This window comes from Phascolarctos cinereus, unplaced genomic scaffold (assembly GCF_003287225.1).
Source record: "Phascolarctos cinereus isolate Bilbo 61053 unplaced genomic scaffold, phaCin_HiC Scaffold_9;HRSCAF=440, whole genome shotgun sequence".
Lineage (NCBI taxonomy): Eukaryota > Metazoa > Chordata > Mammalia > Diprotodontia > Phascolarctidae > Phascolarctos > Phascolarctos cinereus.
Window position 1 is genome coordinate 218,316,395 of NW_027556402.1, and position 18,524 is coordinate 218,334,918.

Genomic DNA, 18,524 nt, shown 5'->3' on the forward strand with positions numbered 1-18,524 from the left:
TTCGATGAAACAGTGGGCTAAGTGGAGAGTGGAACAGCAGCAGAAGAGACTTTAGAACTTTGAGAAGTTCATTATTTCAATGTTGGTAGAGGGGAAAGTGATGGATTTGGAGGAAGGGGATGTTGGCTCCAATTCCTGTTCTTTCCCTTACTCCTAGGTTACCATGGTCCCATCACTCATCTTAGAAAAGGAGATGGTTGCCCACCTGACTCAGCTTTCCCCACCTGCTGGAAATCTGTAATCTGATGACCTCATTCTTAGTTTGGGGTCTTTTAAATGGTTTTTTTGGGGGGCAGCAGTGTGTCTAATCTCCATACACCTCAAATTTCTCATATGTGAAGCAAAGGGCTCAAAGTCTGTGACCTCTCAGGTTCCCTACAGCTCAGAACCAATGACATTCAGTCATGTAGTCCTGGTTCTGAGCAGGGCTCTTCTTGCCTTCAATGTTGTTGATTTCAGCGTGAATCTTACCAAACTACAGTTGTATTTTCATATTTTCAAAAGGACCAGAAATTAAATTTATAATACATGTGAGTGAAAATGTAGGCAACAGTGAGAACCTAAAATACTGAAGCCAAAATAGGGGTTAAAGGTCATTTAATTTCACCCCATTGTCTTACACATAAGGAAACTGAGGCCAGGAAAGGAGAAGTGACTTTCCCCAAGTCACATGGCTATTTAATGATAGAATCAGAAATAGAAGATAGATTCAGTGGTCTTTCTGCTCCATTCACCCCAGCCCTCCTTGTTTGGTCTGAGGACATGGATTATTTGCCCTTTTCATGGGACCTGGTCCCGTGGGACCTGAAGGAAGTTTTCTCATGAAATGAGAAATGAAATGATCTTATTTTCATGTAGATCTACTTGCTCAGATATTATGTGGTATCAATTTGTAACTGTCTGAGCAAATATTTTTTTTCTTTTTTTCCTGTTTTACCTTGTATGTGGACATGCCAAGCTTACTTGGTGTTTGGTAAGCTCAGATTAAAAAATATGTGTTGTTAAAAGCTGTAAAAAAAAAAAAGTTTTATTACTTCTCCTGCCCCCCTCCTGCACTGCCTTTCCCCCATCCCCAAGCCCATTTAAGAACTGGGGCTTATTCTAAGTTACAGAGCCACCAGGCATCCACATCAGTGGGAGGTGCTTTTCTAGTGTAAAGCATGACGTGATGGGAAGCTGATCTGAGAATGTTATCATTTTCATCCAGCCGCCAGGGATCCATAAAAGAAAATTAACTGCCTAAGAGTGTGGTGTGGAAAAAAAAATCTTCAAAAACTAGCTATATAGGGAATTAAAAATTCCATTTACTATCACACAATTGAACCACAGGAGCTGATGATAAAACAGTACATATGGATTTAGAAAAAAATACACTTGTAGAGACCATCAGGAATCATCCAGTTGCTAATTTCCATCCATAGTGGCCTGGTGACTGGCTTACTTAGCTGCAAGTCACTTAGAATCAAGGGGACTCTGCCCACTTAGACTCCACAGCTTCTCTTCATTTTCTCCCCCCTCCTTTCCTCTTCTTCCTTATCAGTGTCAAAAGACAAGACTCTCCTGAGTCTTAGGTAGATCTACAGAATATCAATTTCATAGCTAATCCCTCCATCCAAGGATACACAGATTGAAAAAAAAAGATTTCTTGTACTTGGCTAGGTTTGTACTAGGGTAATAGCTTACCTCTGGCCTCTAAAGCCATTTATTATCTTCTGTTGTATACAGGGCAAAAACGTTCTTAATCTAATAATGGCTTATTCAAAGTAGTGTGTAATTCAGAGCATCTGATATTCACCACAAGACACACTGCTTCATTAATATAGAAAGCAGCTATTTTGTAAGCTTTAAGAAAAATCTACTTAAATGCATATCCAGGTTTTTAAGTTTTCACTTAATGAAATATCTACTATATAAGGTTTAGCCAAATACAATTATATTACTTTAACAAATTTAATTTAGAGTAGGGTAATTACATGCATGGGTATATTTATGGGGCAGCTAGGTGGTACAGTGGATAAAACACTGGCCCTGGAATCAGGAGGTCCTGAGTTCAAATCTGGCCTCAGACTTACTAGCTGTGTGACCCTGGGCAAGTCACTTAACCCTGATTGCCTCCCTGCCCCCCCCAAAATCAAACCACAGAAGTTGCAAAAACATTTCCCCAAACCTAAATTTAAAGTGGTTTGTACAAAACATTCTCCCTCTTAAAGGGGGGGGGGGCATGCTCTCCCTTTGGTCATATGAGGTTCCTGGGGAGAGTAGGTACAACCTTTAAGAGGTCCCGTGATCAAAGACTAACCCCAAAGTCCTGATTATTGGAAACACTTTTGTAGTCTTCATGAAGTTCACCTTTGGTGTAACTTTCTGCTGGTTCCAAGCTTGGTGTCTATAGCTTTGCTTTTCTCCTACTGGGAGAGGTCACACTACCTCAGCTCCTGGCTAGATGCATTGATTGCCATTGGTCCATTCTCCCCAGTGATATGATCAATGGTGAAGTGGAGTGGGAAGGAAAGTGGAGGAGGAGGAGTTGGAGGAGGAGGAATGTGCCATTCCCTTTAGACTTGTTCTTCTACCCCTTTTGTTGCCCACTGGTACAGGCACAAGGGACTGTCTCCTCAAAGAATTCCTGAAGCTTGACTCCCTTCTGCCTGAATTCTTTTTCTGAGATACAAGCCCAGAATTGTATTCTTTGAACCAATTCTTTGAATCAATCCCAATACATTCTGTGTACATCATCTTGTTTCGTTCAATGGCTCAGTCACTTCCTCCCTCCCAAATGAAGAACTTGTTTGTACCTTGTTTGCTCCTTTGATTGACTTATTGCTTCACTTGAGTTATTTAGAAGTTGTTTATGTTTTCACTAATTCACCAGAGATATCTAGGGCTTTTGTAATTACATTAATTTGAGGGGGGGGTATAGAATACCTCCTTAGATACATTGTCCTGCTTCTTTCATTTGACATCAAGTAAGTCTCAGGGCTTCGGTTTCATCTTCTATACAATGAAATGGTTGGACTTAATGAGATATTTTCTAGCTTTATATTTATGATCTTATGATGATGTTCATGGAGAGGTGCTCCTAGAACATATTATTGGCAAATAATTGGATAGATGAGGCCTGAATGCAAATATGATAAGGTAATTTTGGAAATTGTTAACCAGTAGAATTCGAAGAGTCCTGTTATCATTGCCTATGTCTTGACCAGCAAGGATATTTTAAGAGGTTGTGTCAGAAGCCTAAAATTACTTTGTATTTACTTGTATGTATAGAGGATGTTTCTCTGGTAGAATATAAATGCCTTCAGGACAGAAACTGATTCTTTTTTCTCTCTGTATCCCCAGCATCGAGGCCTGACACATAGTAGAGAATAAATGTTGATCGCCCTGCTTGCTTATTTAATGGATTATTGCTATGCTAAACAACAGTCACTCAGTCACTGAGCATTTATTAAACACTTGCCATATGCCAGGCACTGTGTAGGGCATTAGATATCCAAGACAAAACAATCCCTGCCCTTACAGCATATATTCTAATGAGAGAGACAACATGTAACTACATACTTAGCTACAAGATATATGCATAGTAGATGGAAGGTCCTCCACAGGGGGAAGCATTAACAATTGGGAAGCCCAGGAAAGGCTTCCTGCAGAAGGTAAGCTTTGAGCTAAATCAGGAAAGGAAGCCTGGGAAATGAAGAGGTGGCGGTAAGGGAGTACCTCCAAGGAACTCTGCAGCGAAATGCGTCAGGGCTCAGAATTTGGCCCTATTCTGCTGAACATTTTCATCAATGGTTAGGTGGAAGCCTGGAGGGCATACATGTTAAATTTTCAGATGACCCATAACTTGGAAGTTTTGTTAATGCAGGACAGATTCTTTGAGGACAAAATTGGGATCCATAAGGATCTCAACAATCTGGAAAGTTGGCCGATACTAACAAGATGAAATGTCAAAAGTGTAAATGTGAAGTCCTACATTTCAGTTTTAAAAAATCAGCTTCATAAAGACAAAATGAGGAGAAACATGGTTAGAAAGTGGTTCATATATTTTAAAAAAATCTTAGCAATTCTGTTGCACTATAAATTCTGTCAGAGTCAGCAGTATGTGTCATCCATACGAGCTAATTCAATCTTTGTGGATTAATACTTATAAGATCCAGAGAAGTGTTGGTTCTGCTGAACCAGAGTGCCCTGATCAGACTACATCTGGAGGGAGTATAATATCTAGTTTAAGACAACACGTAATGGAAGGGACATAGATTGGCTGGAGAGCCCCCAGAGCAGAGTGATTAAGCAAACCAGAATGTGGGTCAACGGAAGGCCTGTGGTGAAGGGAGAGAGAGAGAGAGAGAGAAGAGAGAGAGAGAGAGAGAGAGAGAGAGAGAGAGAGAGAGTGTGTGTGTGTGTGTGTGTGTGTGTGTGGTGTGTGTGTGTTGGGGGGAGTCAAAACTTGAGTGAGAGGAACTTCCTAAGCCTCCATGATTTTTTTCTTTCAAATGGCTTACATTTATACAGTTTGCTTAGATGATTATGAAATTGTCAAAAATTTCTTCCAAAATTAAATATTTCTAAAGATTCATGGATCGTTGATAGGAACTTTTAAGAACAGTTTTGTAAAGTTCAGTGAAATAATGGAATAAGAGACTAGTTTTGTAAATAACTTCTAAAGAATCCTGTTCATTAAATATATAAGAAATCAGTGCAAATGTACAAGACTGAGAGATATTACTCTATAGACACATGGTCAAAGGATATGAACAAAGAATTTTAAGTCGAAGAAATGAAACAGGAACCAAAATGAATAAATGCTCTGAATCACAAATAATGAGTAAATTGAAATTAAAACAACTCTAGAGTTTCACCTCATCAAAACATTGATAATGATCATAAAACAAATACTCAACTTTGGAGGGGAAGTCAGACATATAATGTATTATGGATAGAACTATTAACTGATAGAATGAATGAATGAAGAAAAGAACATTTATCAAATACATTCTATGTGCTAGGCACTGGGCATTCAAATACAAAAGTGAGACAGTACCTGCCTTTGACGAGTGTATTCTAGTAGGGGGAGAATACCCATATAGAAGAGTGGTGGCCAAGGAAGGGAATTTTGGTCTGAGGAATTACAAGGATTAGAAGTGGAGCCATAGAACATTAGATTGTCATCCCTTTCCAGTAGCAATTTATTTAATTTAATTTAACTTAAAGTATTCATTTAATTACAGTTCCCAGAGCAATAAATGTGTGTGTTAGGGGTGGGATTGTACACGCTTAGTAGCAAGGCAGATGTTGGTTATCAACTCCCTAACTGGATAAGATGTGAAGTGTAGTTTAAAGCCAGATAAATATAATTGGTTAGATGAGTTTGCACTACTTTTCAGTCAGTTTGGTCTCAGAATGGAGTTTCAAAATTGAACTGTACTAGAAAACAATTTGGAATGTTGTGGAATGAAGTCCACTCTGTTTGGCAGATCAGGCTGCCCGAAGTTTTCAGATGCTAGCCAGTTGGGAGATAGCCCCTTAACTGGAATGGTGAGGTCTGAATTTGGAATTCTTATATAGTAATAAAAAGGAGACTATTGTATGAGAATAGCGAGATCTGAGAGTGAGATGTGCTGAGTACATTAAATAGGACATCTTGAAGTTGCTAAAGAGAAGAAAAGCAAAGTTCACTTTAGCATCAGTGGGAACAATATTGAGTTATTTATGCTAAGCCTGATTCTACAGGAAATAATCAAGAATTGCTGAGCTCTTTGTATCCTTTGATCCAATGATTCCACTACTGGGCACACAGAAGTCAAAGACAGAGAAAAGTCCAATACACATTGAAATGTTCTTTGAGGCCCTTTTTGCATTACGAAAAAAAGGTACAAACAAAGTGGGTGACCATCAACTGAGAAATGTCTATGAACATGATAGAATTCTATTATACATTATAAAAAAATCAATGAAAATGAAGAATGCAGAGAAACAAGACCATTATAAATTAATACGGAGTGAAAAAGGCAGAACCAGGGTTACAATATACACAATGGCTACAATAATGTAAGTGAAAATAATAATAAGAAAACATCAGGAGTCAGATTAAGTATAGTGACCAATCTTGGTCCCAGAAGACTGATGATGGAATTCTTCTCATTCCTGTTAAAGAGAGGCATAGGAAGTATACCAATGGGTAGATGTTCAGCTCTTTCAAGAATTTTTATATGGAAGGTCTGGTGAGAATTAACTTGCTGGATCCTAGAGGAATGAATAGATGGTATCATAAGGAAGCAGATTTCAGTTCAACATAATGAAAATTTTTCCAACAATTATATCTCTCCATAAATGAAATTACCTGATGGTCACACAGTCGGGGTAGGGAAGGCAAGAATAAGTTGGTGAATTCTCCCATTAATGGAACACTTCACTTGTAAGCTGAATAACCACTTGTCTGGAGTGTTGTAGATGGAATTCATTATTTGGGAAGGAGTAGAATGATCTTTGGGGTCCCTTCCAACTCAGGATGCCGTGATTCTACAAGCTAAGCCCTTCCTTCGTAGCCTGCCTCTGCCAGTGGTGATGTTACCATGAACAAGATACTTAACCTTTCTGAACTTTGTTTTTCTCATCTGTAAAATGGAGATAACATCTATTGTCTCTACCTCACAGAGTTGCTGTAAGGATAAAATATTTTAAAGTATTCAGTGTCCAGAGGAGGAGAATCAGGATAATGAAGGGTCTTGAGTTCATGTCATATAAGGATTAGTTAAAGGAAATGGAGAGGTCTAGTCTGGAGAAGAGAAGACTTAGGGGAAACATGATAGCTGTTCAGAAGTATTTGAAGGGCTAACATGTGAATGAGGGGTTAGCCTCAGTCCATTTGTCCCATGAGAGAAGAATCAGAAGTACTAGATAGAAGTTGCAAAGATGCAAATTTAGACTGGAGGCCAGGTAAAGAACTGTCCAAAAGTGAAATGGGCTGTCTCAAGAGGTGTCAGTTTCCATTCTCCTCCTTCTTGTAGGTGTTCAAGCAGTCTGGATGACCATTTGGCTAAGATGACTTAGTGGGGGTTTCTTCTAGTATAGACTGAATTTGATATCTACTAACATGTCCTCTAACACCCACAATCTGTGACTATGCTTTGCAAACTTTAAAACTTTATGTTAATATCAGCTGTTATTAAAATTGTCATAAATACATCATGGCCCGTTTTTATTTCAGCAGCCAACAGGTGGGTTTTTTCTTTTCTCCTCCATCTTTGCTTGCCCTGAAATCATCTCTTTTAAAAAAATTAGTAGCAGACATCTTGAGATTTTTCTCAGCTCTCCTTAAATTGGCTTAAATAGTTCACACAATGGCTGTAATATCTTTGCCCAAAATTCCTACTGGGCCACATGCGTCTTCTTTTTTTGTGAGCACAAGTCCATAGGGGCCTCTAAAGCAGTCAGAGCTGCCATTCACACTGAAGCCAAGGTTCTTCCCAGAGTCCTCTGAGGCTCTGCAGGTTTTACCTCTCATCCCAGCCTTCCAGACACCAATCCTGGCTCTTCTCTGATAAATCCTTTATCCTTTTAAATGGATCCTGGAAGGTTTTTTTTTTGTTTAATCTTTTCAAGGCTAGAAAGTTAGCTCTCTAAAGCACAATGAGAAAACCACACTCAGAGCTCCCCTTTTACCTTCTCATCACCGTTGTGCCTTAATTGAACCCTGTTGTGTTTCAAAAGGCATTTATAAGCATTTACAAAAATTAATTACCCATTAGATTATGCCACTGGATGGCTGCTATGGTCAGCACTGGGTGAGACTTGGGCACTGCCTTCAATGCAGTTTTTCTCTGAAGTGAAATCAGCTCAAAATTTCTAAGACTTTGTGAGATGGTGAAATAAAATTGAGACATTAGGAAACACTCAAATTAATCCCCATAGCCTGATGCAATAATAGTAACTGATATTTATATAACACTTAGTTTAAGATTTACAGAGTGTTTTGTATAAATCATATCATTTGAGTGCCACAAGAACCCTGTGAGCTAAATGCTATTATTATCCTCATTTTTCAGATGAAGAAACTAGGGCTCAGGTTAAGTAGCTTGTATAGAGCCTCACAGGTAGTGAGTGTCCAAGATCCGAACCAAGGTCTTAGCCCAGGCACATGCAAATTATTTCTCTCATTCCTTATCTCCAAGCAAACATAGATTCTATTATCTGCCTATAGTAAGGCAGCAGAAATTTACTGAATACCTACTTCATGTTGGGCACTGTGCTAAGCTGTAGGGATACAAAGAAAGGCTAAAAAAATAGTCCCTACCCTCAAGGAACATGCACATTTTAATGACAGAGTGACACAACATGTAAGTTACTATATAGAAGATATACAAAGACTAGAATAGGATAATTTCAGAGAGCAAAGCACTAGCAGCTGGGGGGGGATCAGAAAAGACCGCCTGAATGGGGAGGGGGGGATTTAAGGTGAGTCTTGAAAACTAAGGGACAAAAGTGAATAGTTCTGTAAATAAAATATTCTGCTATGTGGGGGGAGGTGATTCAAAGTTTAGATAAGAAATAGACTCTGCTTTAATATATTTACAGTCTAGGAGGGATAGGTGAGATATGTGCACAGATACCTGTAATTGGCAATAAATTCTTCAGAAAGGTGAAAAAAAGGGAAGAAAGGGACTATATGGGGACGATGATGGTGGTGGTGGTGATGCTAGCATTTATATAGCACTTTAAGGTTTACAAAGTACTATGCATATCTGATCCTCACCACAACCTATTATAACCTCCATTTTACAGATGAGGACACTGAGGCTGAGAGAGACTAAATAACTTGCCCAGGGTCACACAACTAAGTAAGTGACTGAGACAGTATTTGAACCTGGGTCTTCCATATTCCAAGCTGCACACTCTAGCTGATGCACCACCAGGCTGCTTGGAGGAACAAGAGAAGAATTGATTCATGGTAGCTGTAGCATTCAAGTTTAGCTTTCCAGAACAGGACTAGAACTCAGCAGATATCTGTAAATTATTGATTTGTCAAGGGGTGATGTTTGATTCAGAGATGTTGTATTTTGATCAAAAATTCTCTGTGGTTGTGTCTAGGCCAGCATTTCCCGAACTCTATTCCATGGAACCCTGGTGATAAGCATAATGTGAATGATAGTCCTAGCGATATTTCTGCTTCTAAAATATTAAACATGAAATCATATCTACATGTCAAAAATACTCATGTGGATAATAATATTGTTAGGTCTCATCAGAGATTTTCAAGAAGATGCTAGATGACCACATGTCCAGTAGCCTGTTGAGGTGATTGTGGGGTTTTTTAAAAAAAATTATTTATTAGATTAGATTCCAGTGAGGTATCTTACAACTTTAAAATTCTGTGTTTATGGTATTTTGAGTACCATTCAAAAATAGGGAAGCCGCAGGATGAAATAAAGGTGTGGAAGCAAGAAAGTGTAGGATGTGTTTGCGGGGGTGGGGTGGGGTGGAGGTATTTCAGTTTGACTAGAGTAGTGGTCTCCAAACCTTTTGTTTTAATTTTACACCCCCTTAACATTTTTTTCTGGTGGATGTGCTTGGGAGCAAGCAATTTTCCTGATGGTACCCACAAAGCTCCTGTGGTCAGGTTTAGGTTATATCTACATTGAAGGACCCACACTTAACTCAGCAGGGAGAAGACTGGGTGCTTGCACAATTCCAAGAGGGGGTGCAATAGAGGACAATTGATCTGTTATGGGTGAGGGGTGGGTGTGTTTGGGTTGAAGATAAGCCCAATAAATGGCTTGTGGGGAAGGTGGCATTTGACACATTTTCTCAGTCTTTGGTTGGTTTGTCAAAAACCCTGTCAGGGCAAGCCACAGTGCCCTTCAAGTCATGCCATAGCCATCCCAGGGAGCCCTCACCCCTACTTTGGAGACCACTGACATAGAATGTATCACAGAAAGTAACAGGAAAGAAAACTGGCAATGTAGGGTGGTGACAGATCATGAAAGGCTTCGAATGATAGACAAAAGGAATTAGAATTTTACTTGATAGGCACTAAGAAGCTGCTAAAGAATTTTGAAAAGATTAATGATGTGATCAAAGTTATATACAAGGAATATTAATCTGGCAGTGGTGTGGAGGATGGACTGGAGTAGGGGAAAGTAGAAGCTGGCAGACTCGCTTTGAGCCTATCGCAATAGTTGGGGCAGATAGAAATCAATAGTGTCACTAGGAATGCAGAGGAAGGGAATAAGGTGGGAGGTGCTGAAGATCTGTCATCAGGCTTCAGGGCCTGCTAGAGCAGGGGTCCACAGAGCCTCAGCAGTTTGCAAATGGTACTCAAGGAGTCCGTGCACTTGGATGGGAAAAAAAATCACACCTTTATTTTCATTAGTCTGTGGTTCCCCAGACAATCCTATGTGCTTCCTCTTATGCATTTAAAAATGTAATTTTGAGGAGGGGCCCACAAGGTTTAGCAGACTTCTAAAGCTGTCCGTAACATAAAAATTGGTTAAGAACCCCTGCACTAAAGAGAGGACTGTGTCCCCAACTGATAAAGTTCCCCCTCTTTTGGGTTATTTTACTTGCTTCGGGGCCAAGGGCTTCTGTCTGCCTAGAAGTTTCTGTCACTTGAATATCAAGACCTCTGACTCAGATATGTGCAGCTGCTTCCAGGCTGGTGTTTGAAATAGGCCCCAAAGAAACCCTCAGGGATCAGAAGCCTAAGCAAGGCACCTATCTTAAGAAATTTGAAGAACCAATATCTGTTCCAAAAGGGTTTTTTTTTCCTAACAGAGATTGTTTTCACCTCTGGGTTTTAAACAGTTAATGACAGGTAAAAATTCATTATAAGAAATATCATTAAGACAAGAATATCTGAAAAAATGTCAAAGTCAATGGTTTATTTGTGAGGTCACTAGGTGGTTGCAGTGGCTAGAGAATAGGACTTGGAGGCAGGAAGACCTGAGTTCAAATCCATTAGCTGTGTGACTCTGAGCAAGTCACTTAACTCCCCTTGTTCTCAGTTTCCCCATCTGTAAAACAGAGATAATAATAACACCTTAGATGGAAAGACATCTTTGTTACCTCAGGAGGCCCAAGTATTCATCCTGGCTTTGTCACTAAGCAGTAGAGAAGCATGGTAAGTCAGTTCCCCTTTCTTGAGCCTTTAGCTACCTTATGTTATGATAGTGGTGGCAATATTGCTTATAGAAGTCATACCTGATATTTATTTAATGCTTTTAAGTTTGTAAAACACTTTTCCTTCCAAGTTGAGCTTGGGCACTCCCTGGTACATGAAGTGTTTATGATTCCCCAGCTTCTTTTGTATCCTCTTGCTTCTGCAAATTAACTAGTATTTAATAATAATCACAATATATCACTTCAAGGTTTCTAAAGTACTTACCAATACAGAGTGTCCCAAAAGTTTTAGTTCAGTTTCATGCCTTAATAACTTTAAAGTACTTTAAAATGGCTTATCTTATATCATTTGATCCTCTGATCTAGAGGGACAACACTGAGATTCAGGTTCTATTATTATCCCCATTTTACAAATGAGGAAACTGAGGTCATAGAGATTAAGGGATTTGCCCAAGGTCACACAGCTAGTAAGTGCCTGAGGCTTTATTTGAACCCAGGTCTTCCTGATTCTAGGTCTAGTCCTCTATTCACTGGGCCACCTAGCTGCCTTCATTTGTATATGTGTTATATAGAATTATATTTACATTATTTGTCTATATATTCCTTATAATTATATTTTATTTTATATTATACATTTATGGAGAGGCAGTGTGTGACAGTGGAAAGGGCACTATATATGATGGAGTCATAGGATATGACTTTAATTCCTGTCTCTGTTCTTACCTGTGTGACCACAAGTGAGTTAATCAGCCTCTCTGGGCTTTGGTTCCTTATCTATAAAGTGAAGTGGATGAGATCCAAGTTTGCTATCAGCTCTAAATCTAAGAACTTGTTATCTCCCCTGATAGAACATAAGATCCCAGAGGGCAAGGACCGTTTAGTTCTTGTCCTTGCCTTCTCAGTTCTGAGCACATTTCCCCCCCTAACCAAAACTGTGGTTTCATCAGTGTAATGCTCCCTGGTGAAGAATTTTCTTCAGCATTGTTGATCTGTTATGAACTGCTTTGCAGTTCACAGTCTCAGAAAGGTGCCTAGCACATTATAAAATTAGATGACTCACTCAGGGTCACACAGGTAGTTTGTGTCTTAGAGGAGATCTGAATGTGTCTTCCTGACTCTGAATCAGGGGTGGGGTGGGGGGGATGGAGCAGATCCCTAAACTCCTCCTGCTGACATTCTGGGAGTCAATGACTCTGTAGAAGTACCACAGGAATCAAAGGGTCCTGTTGGCTTCTCTTTGGGACCTCTTTCCTACTCTATGTCTTGCTGTCCTCTCAGCCTTTCCCTGCCTGATCACTAATCCAGGGCTGATGTGCCCTGAGATGAGTCTGCTTATTGCTTCAGTCCTGGCAGTATTGATCTTTCCCAGCCTGGATGCACAGACAAAACACACAGTATCAATATTCTAGCTCGCGGAGGCAGCGGGACAAACCAGAGAAGGCCTCCTGGCTGATTGCCTGGGACTGGCTGGTGTCCAGGGACTGGCATCATTATATTGAACCAGAAGTTGCCTCTGGACCACATGGGCTAGAAGCATGTTTTCTCGGCTTCTCTTTATTCAGCGTACCTGCTGTCCAACAGCAGCTGGTCATGGACAACTTCGGTGCTTGGCCATTGATGTAAGGGCTGAGGTCCAGCTGTGACCTGCTTCCCAGGAACCTGATTTACACAAATTTGAAATTTGCCTTCCTGCTATGTGTCTGCATCAGAGACAGGGCTCTGAGCTAGTTGGACCAGTGATGAGACCCACATCTGATAATTCTTATGCAGATTTTGGATGAAAGGCCTTATTGGGGAAAACATACTCCCCTCAAATTCCAGTGTGAAAGGGGACATAGGAAACGGGTAGAATTCTTCTCCACAAAATGATTCACCATAGATTGTGAGTCCTCCTTGTGCACTTAAAACAGGATTCAGGTGATGAAAATTTGATTTACATACTGGTGTTCAGGAGCCCATCTCTAAGCACAGAGCCTACAAAAGGCAGACATGTGTTGGGGCTGCTTTCTAATCTAAGTATATTACCTCTGGATATGTCTGCCTGTTTTAGGAATGTGGGGTGGGGGGAGCATTGTGGGGGATGGGAAGATACAGATTCACCTTTATTGAGATGAACATGTGCATTTGCTCCTTGCAAGCCACAAAGCTGAAGAGGAACGAAATGTACCTGTAAAAAGGCAGGAGATTCCCAGCATAATTGGGAAGAGAGAAGTCTCCTTCAGAGAGTCTTGGTATCTGTGTGCAGGCAAAGAGGGTGAAGGGGTATTTTGGAAAGCTGGATATTTAATTGGGAGGGTTAACTCTGACCTTTCACCTTCTCCTGAACAAAAGGTCCAAAAGAGTAATTGCACAGTACAGACTTGGTAAAGCAAGCTTCTTTTGTATTTATTGTCTGTAATTGTCTCCCCCATTAAGATTGCAGACTTCTTGAGGACCTGTCTTTTGCCTCTTTTTGTGTCCCTAGAGTTATCACAGTGCCTGGCATATAGTAGGTGCTTAATAAATGTTTATTGATTGATTGGTACACAATTTAGAACTTTAGTAGTATTGATGATGTTGGTGATGGTCGCTGTCATTTATCTAGCTTCAAATGCTTGCTAGCTGTGAGACCCTGCAAAGATCACTTAACCTCCTGAGTCTCAGTTTCTTCTTTTTAAAATGGGAACAACCATAGCACATCTTTCATAGGGTTGTTGTGAGCAGGATCAAAAAAGATCATGTATTGAACCGAGGCAAAATGAAGTGAACAGAACCAGGAGAACATCGTACACAGTAATAACAACATTGTGTGATGATCAGCTATGATAGATTTAGCTCTTCTTGGCAATACAATGATCCAAGACAATTCCAAAAGATTCATGATGGAAAATGCTATCCATATCTAGAGAAAGAACTTACGGACTCTGAATGCAGATCAAAGTGTACTGTTTTCCTTTTCTTTAATTTTTTTGTATTTTTTTTCTTCTGTTCAATTTCTTCTTTTATAACATGACTAATATGGAAATATATATATATATGTATATATATGTACATATATATGTATATATATGTACATATATACATACATATATATATATATATGTATGTATATATGTATATATATATATATATATATATATATATATATATATATATATGTATGTATATATGTAACCCAAATCAAATTGCTTACTATCTTATGTAGGAGAGAGAGGAGGGAGAGAGGGAGAAAATTTGGAATTTAAAATTTTATTAAAAAATGTTAAAAATTGTCTTTACATGTAATTGAAGAAAAATACTATTTAAAAGGGAAAAAAACCATGTGTGCAAAGCACCTAGCAAACCTTAAAAACCCATAGTCAATTATCATAGCCACAATTTACAAAATGCTTTGCATACATTTTCTCATTTAATCCTCCTTCTTACACCCCTCTGAGGTACAGGTACTATTATTCCCATTTTACAAAGGAAAATGTGAAGTCTCAGAGAAGTTAAGTGATTTACTCCTAGTCATACAGCTAATAAGTGTCAGAGTCAGGATTCAAATCTGGGTCTTTTAGACTCCAAACCCACTTTGAATCACAATGCTTTACACATAGTAGATGCTTAATAAATCATCATTAAGTTGATTGGGAGGTAAGTCTTTAACATTATGAAACTGATGTCAGGGAAGACATCTAGCTATACAGTTGTTCCTTCCACATGATGATTTTCCCCATAGTGGTTTCGATATACCTCAGGTCAGTGTAAGAAATTAAATGAGAATTTTGGGGGAGTTTTGCAAAAGTAGGTGACACATGAAGACCAACAGATGACACAAAAAAGTTTAGAAACTCAGAAAAGCATAAAATATAGTATGGTATAATATCAACATGTTTCATCTTTTAATACCATAATAATTCAGACTTCTCTGGTACAAAGGGAGGGACAAAACATTTTACATGTATTTTCCAGGTTGATGGGATGCCACATCCCTAACCCACGTGGTGTGGTTCATTGCCCCCTTTATGCAAGTTATTGTGGGCTTTTCTCTGGGGTTGTGGATAGGGACTGGATCTCTGACGTAGTTGGTATAGGGAACACCCAGTTAGGAACTCCCTTGAACAATGCAGCAGCACCTTTTCTGCAACTTACTGTCTTAGTTGAGATCTTGGAGAGGCTGTAACTGGCCAGTATATATCATAGGTGGGATTTGAATTCGAATCTTTCTGGCTCCACAGTCACATCTTTACTACAGGAGGCTGCCTTTCTAATAGACCTTTTGTGCAGCAATAGTATTACCATGAAATGGTGAACTGGTCAGGGTTAACCCTGTCAAATACCCTGAGAAATACACCTTTCCCCCAAAGTATCCCTGATAGTCCTATCAGGGTCAGGGCCTGAATACAAATAGACCAGAGGTTGCTGTGATTCCATGTGAAGATTTTTTTAATGCAGAGTTTCAGTAATAGTCTTCAATAGAAAAGATACACTGTGTCCTTCAAATCCCAGAGAATACAAAGGAAATGGATAATACAATGTATATATAGTTAACATCAGGGAAATTTTTTCCTTAAATGATCAGGGAAAAAATAAAGTTCAGTCTTCTATTTTAAGTGATTAGCATGTATGTACTTGACAACCTTCAGAGATCATTTGCCCCTCCTCAGATGGACCAATTCTGACTTTGTGAGAAGGCTACCCTTCTTATTTTTTCGTTTTTTGTTTTTAGGCAATTGGGGTTAAGTGACTTGCCCAGGGTCACATGGCTAGTACGTGTCAAGTGTTTGGTCTGAACCCAGATTTGAACTCAGGTCCTGCTGACTTCAAGGCCAGTGCTCTATCCACTGTGCCACCTAGCTGCCTCCAAGGCTACCCTTCTTACTCAATATACAATGTTTTCTTTTCTGCAGGATAATCTATAGTATTTTGGGATCACAGATTTAAAGATAATAACTGTAAAGTACTAGAGAGGTAGTTTTGCTCAGTGGATAGAAAGCTGGCCTCAGAGTCAGGGAGATCTGGGTTCAAGTCCTAACTTTGACGCCTTCTAGACTTGTCACTCTGAGAAATGTAACATCTCAGTGTAACCATGACCATAAGTAGCAGAGAAGGTGCCAGCCTACATTGATAGAGAGTTTCCTCATCTGGTATTTTCCTCTACTAAGAAAATAACAGATCCAGTCCTAATCCCTGTGCTATTACAGAGTATTGGGCATTTGTATGTATATATGCCATATCCCCTCAGGTAGACTATGAGTTCCAAGAGAGAAAAGAAAAAGCTCCCTTTATCTGTGTGTCTTTTCCAGTAAATAGCAGTGATTTGCACCTAGTAGGCACCGAATAAATGGTTCTGTGAATGAATCATTGAACAAATGAATGAATTCTCTTTTTAGGCAGTACATTAGAAAGAAGCAAGACTTTCTATATGCTTTTAGTGGGATTCATAATTTTAGATCCAGAGGATGTAATTCAGAGTCTTATTTTCCAGAAGGGGATGGTTAAAGATGAAGCTGATTATACCTGATGAGTTCAGATGCTGTGTGATGGTAATTTGCATAAAATGTTTTCCCACTTGGCTCTCAGTGTGCCATCTGGCCCCTTAGTTCACATCGATTTTGTTGGCATTCTAGGTGTGGAGGAAATTCCATTGACAAGTTGAAATTTACCCATCAGAGCTCGATTTGCCTCAGAGGCCCACCCTTTGCTGAATTCAATACCAAGTAATCATCCCCAGCCCCTCCTCCTCTTATAACTGTTACCATCGCTGATATTTCACCGCAGAGCTTTTCAGCTATTCTAATATTTTACTGTAGAGACCTGAAGTGATTATAACCTTCAGAGGGATTTCCCAGGAAAAGATATTCTTAAGTTATGAACAAGTGCTTGCGAGAATATGGTTTAACACATTTTTAGATGTCAAGATGAGTAATTTTCATTTCACTCAAAGTGGGTAATAATTATCAGTTTGCCCCACATACAATAGTGTTTGAACACAAGAGCATGAATTACCTAGGTGTGTGATGAAAGAGGAGAGTAGAGGGGAAGGGGAATCTTCTCTTCAGAACTCATTGCTTGCAAACTGTTAGGTAAAGCCAAACGAGGAAGCTGTTATTGTGCCCCCCACCCTCAGCCTTGACAGTTCAATTCTATAAAAATTAAACAATTAATAATTAAGGAATTAAACACTTAGTAAGCACCTACTACATGTAAGATATTATGCACTTGGCCCAGTGAGCCTCTGGCTGTGAAGGCTTCCCACAGAGCTATTCCTCGCTATCCACTTCAAAACCTGAACCTTTCCTCCCCTACCCTCCTTACCAACTCAGGATCCAACACTGTTTTGTATCCCTCATTTCGGGAAGAGACTCTTTGTGAGTATGTGCATATGCACATGTGCATGTATGTCTATATACCTGTAGGGGAGGCAAGATGTAATGCAGTTTACCAAGTTGGGTTCCTTCTGGAGAACACAAAGACTATACCAATTTGAATACATGTCTGAAGAAGATTCCATGAGGAGTGGCTTTAATGGGAAGAGTGTTAGGCATTGCAGAATACTGGTATGGGAGATATTTTTGTTCAATGAGGACCAAATATCTAGGCAACCAATCACCTACTCTTTGTATGTGTAAGGGTCTTGGTTTTACTCATCTGGGATACTTAATATATGGTAGTTATCTTTTATTCACTTTTCACTTATGTCCATGAGGCAGTACTGTCACAATTCAAGAAAGGATGCCTTAAGTGTACTTTGTTGGAAGAACAATTGCCCAGCGTGGTAGAAGGATGGTAGTGGCGGTGATGGTGGTAAAAAGAAGGGATCTTGGGTTCCTGAGTCAAGGGCCCTCAAGCCCTCACATGAATCAGAAGATGGGAGTAATGTTCAGAACTTACTGGATCCTCACCCCAGAAGAATACCTCTCCATTACTGGAGATTACTTTCAACTTCCCTTCTGCATCAGGCAGAGCTTTTTTTCAAGCTAGCATACCTCATTAATACTAGTTATAGATTTCATAATGACCCCTATTCTCTCCTCAAAGAAACAGTCAAGTTAGTAAACACTAATTAAGCACCTACTATGAGCCAGACACTGTGCTACGTGCTGAGGATACCCAAAAAGGCAAAAAAAAAGTCCCTGCCCTCGAGGAGATCATAATTTAATGGGAGAATACATGCAAACGACTGTTTCACAAGATGTACACAGAGTAAATTGGAGATAATCTCAGAGGGAAGGACTAGAAATAAGGAAAAGCTTCTTATAGAAGATGAGATTTTGGGTGAGACTTGGAAGAAGACACAAAAGCCAGGAGGAGAGAGGATGAATTCCTGGCATGGGGGATAGTCAGTGACGATGTCAAAATCTGATGATGGAGTCTCCTGAGGAAGGAACAGCAAGGAGGCCAGTGCCACTGGCTCACAGAGTACCTGGAAGGGAGTAAGGTATAGA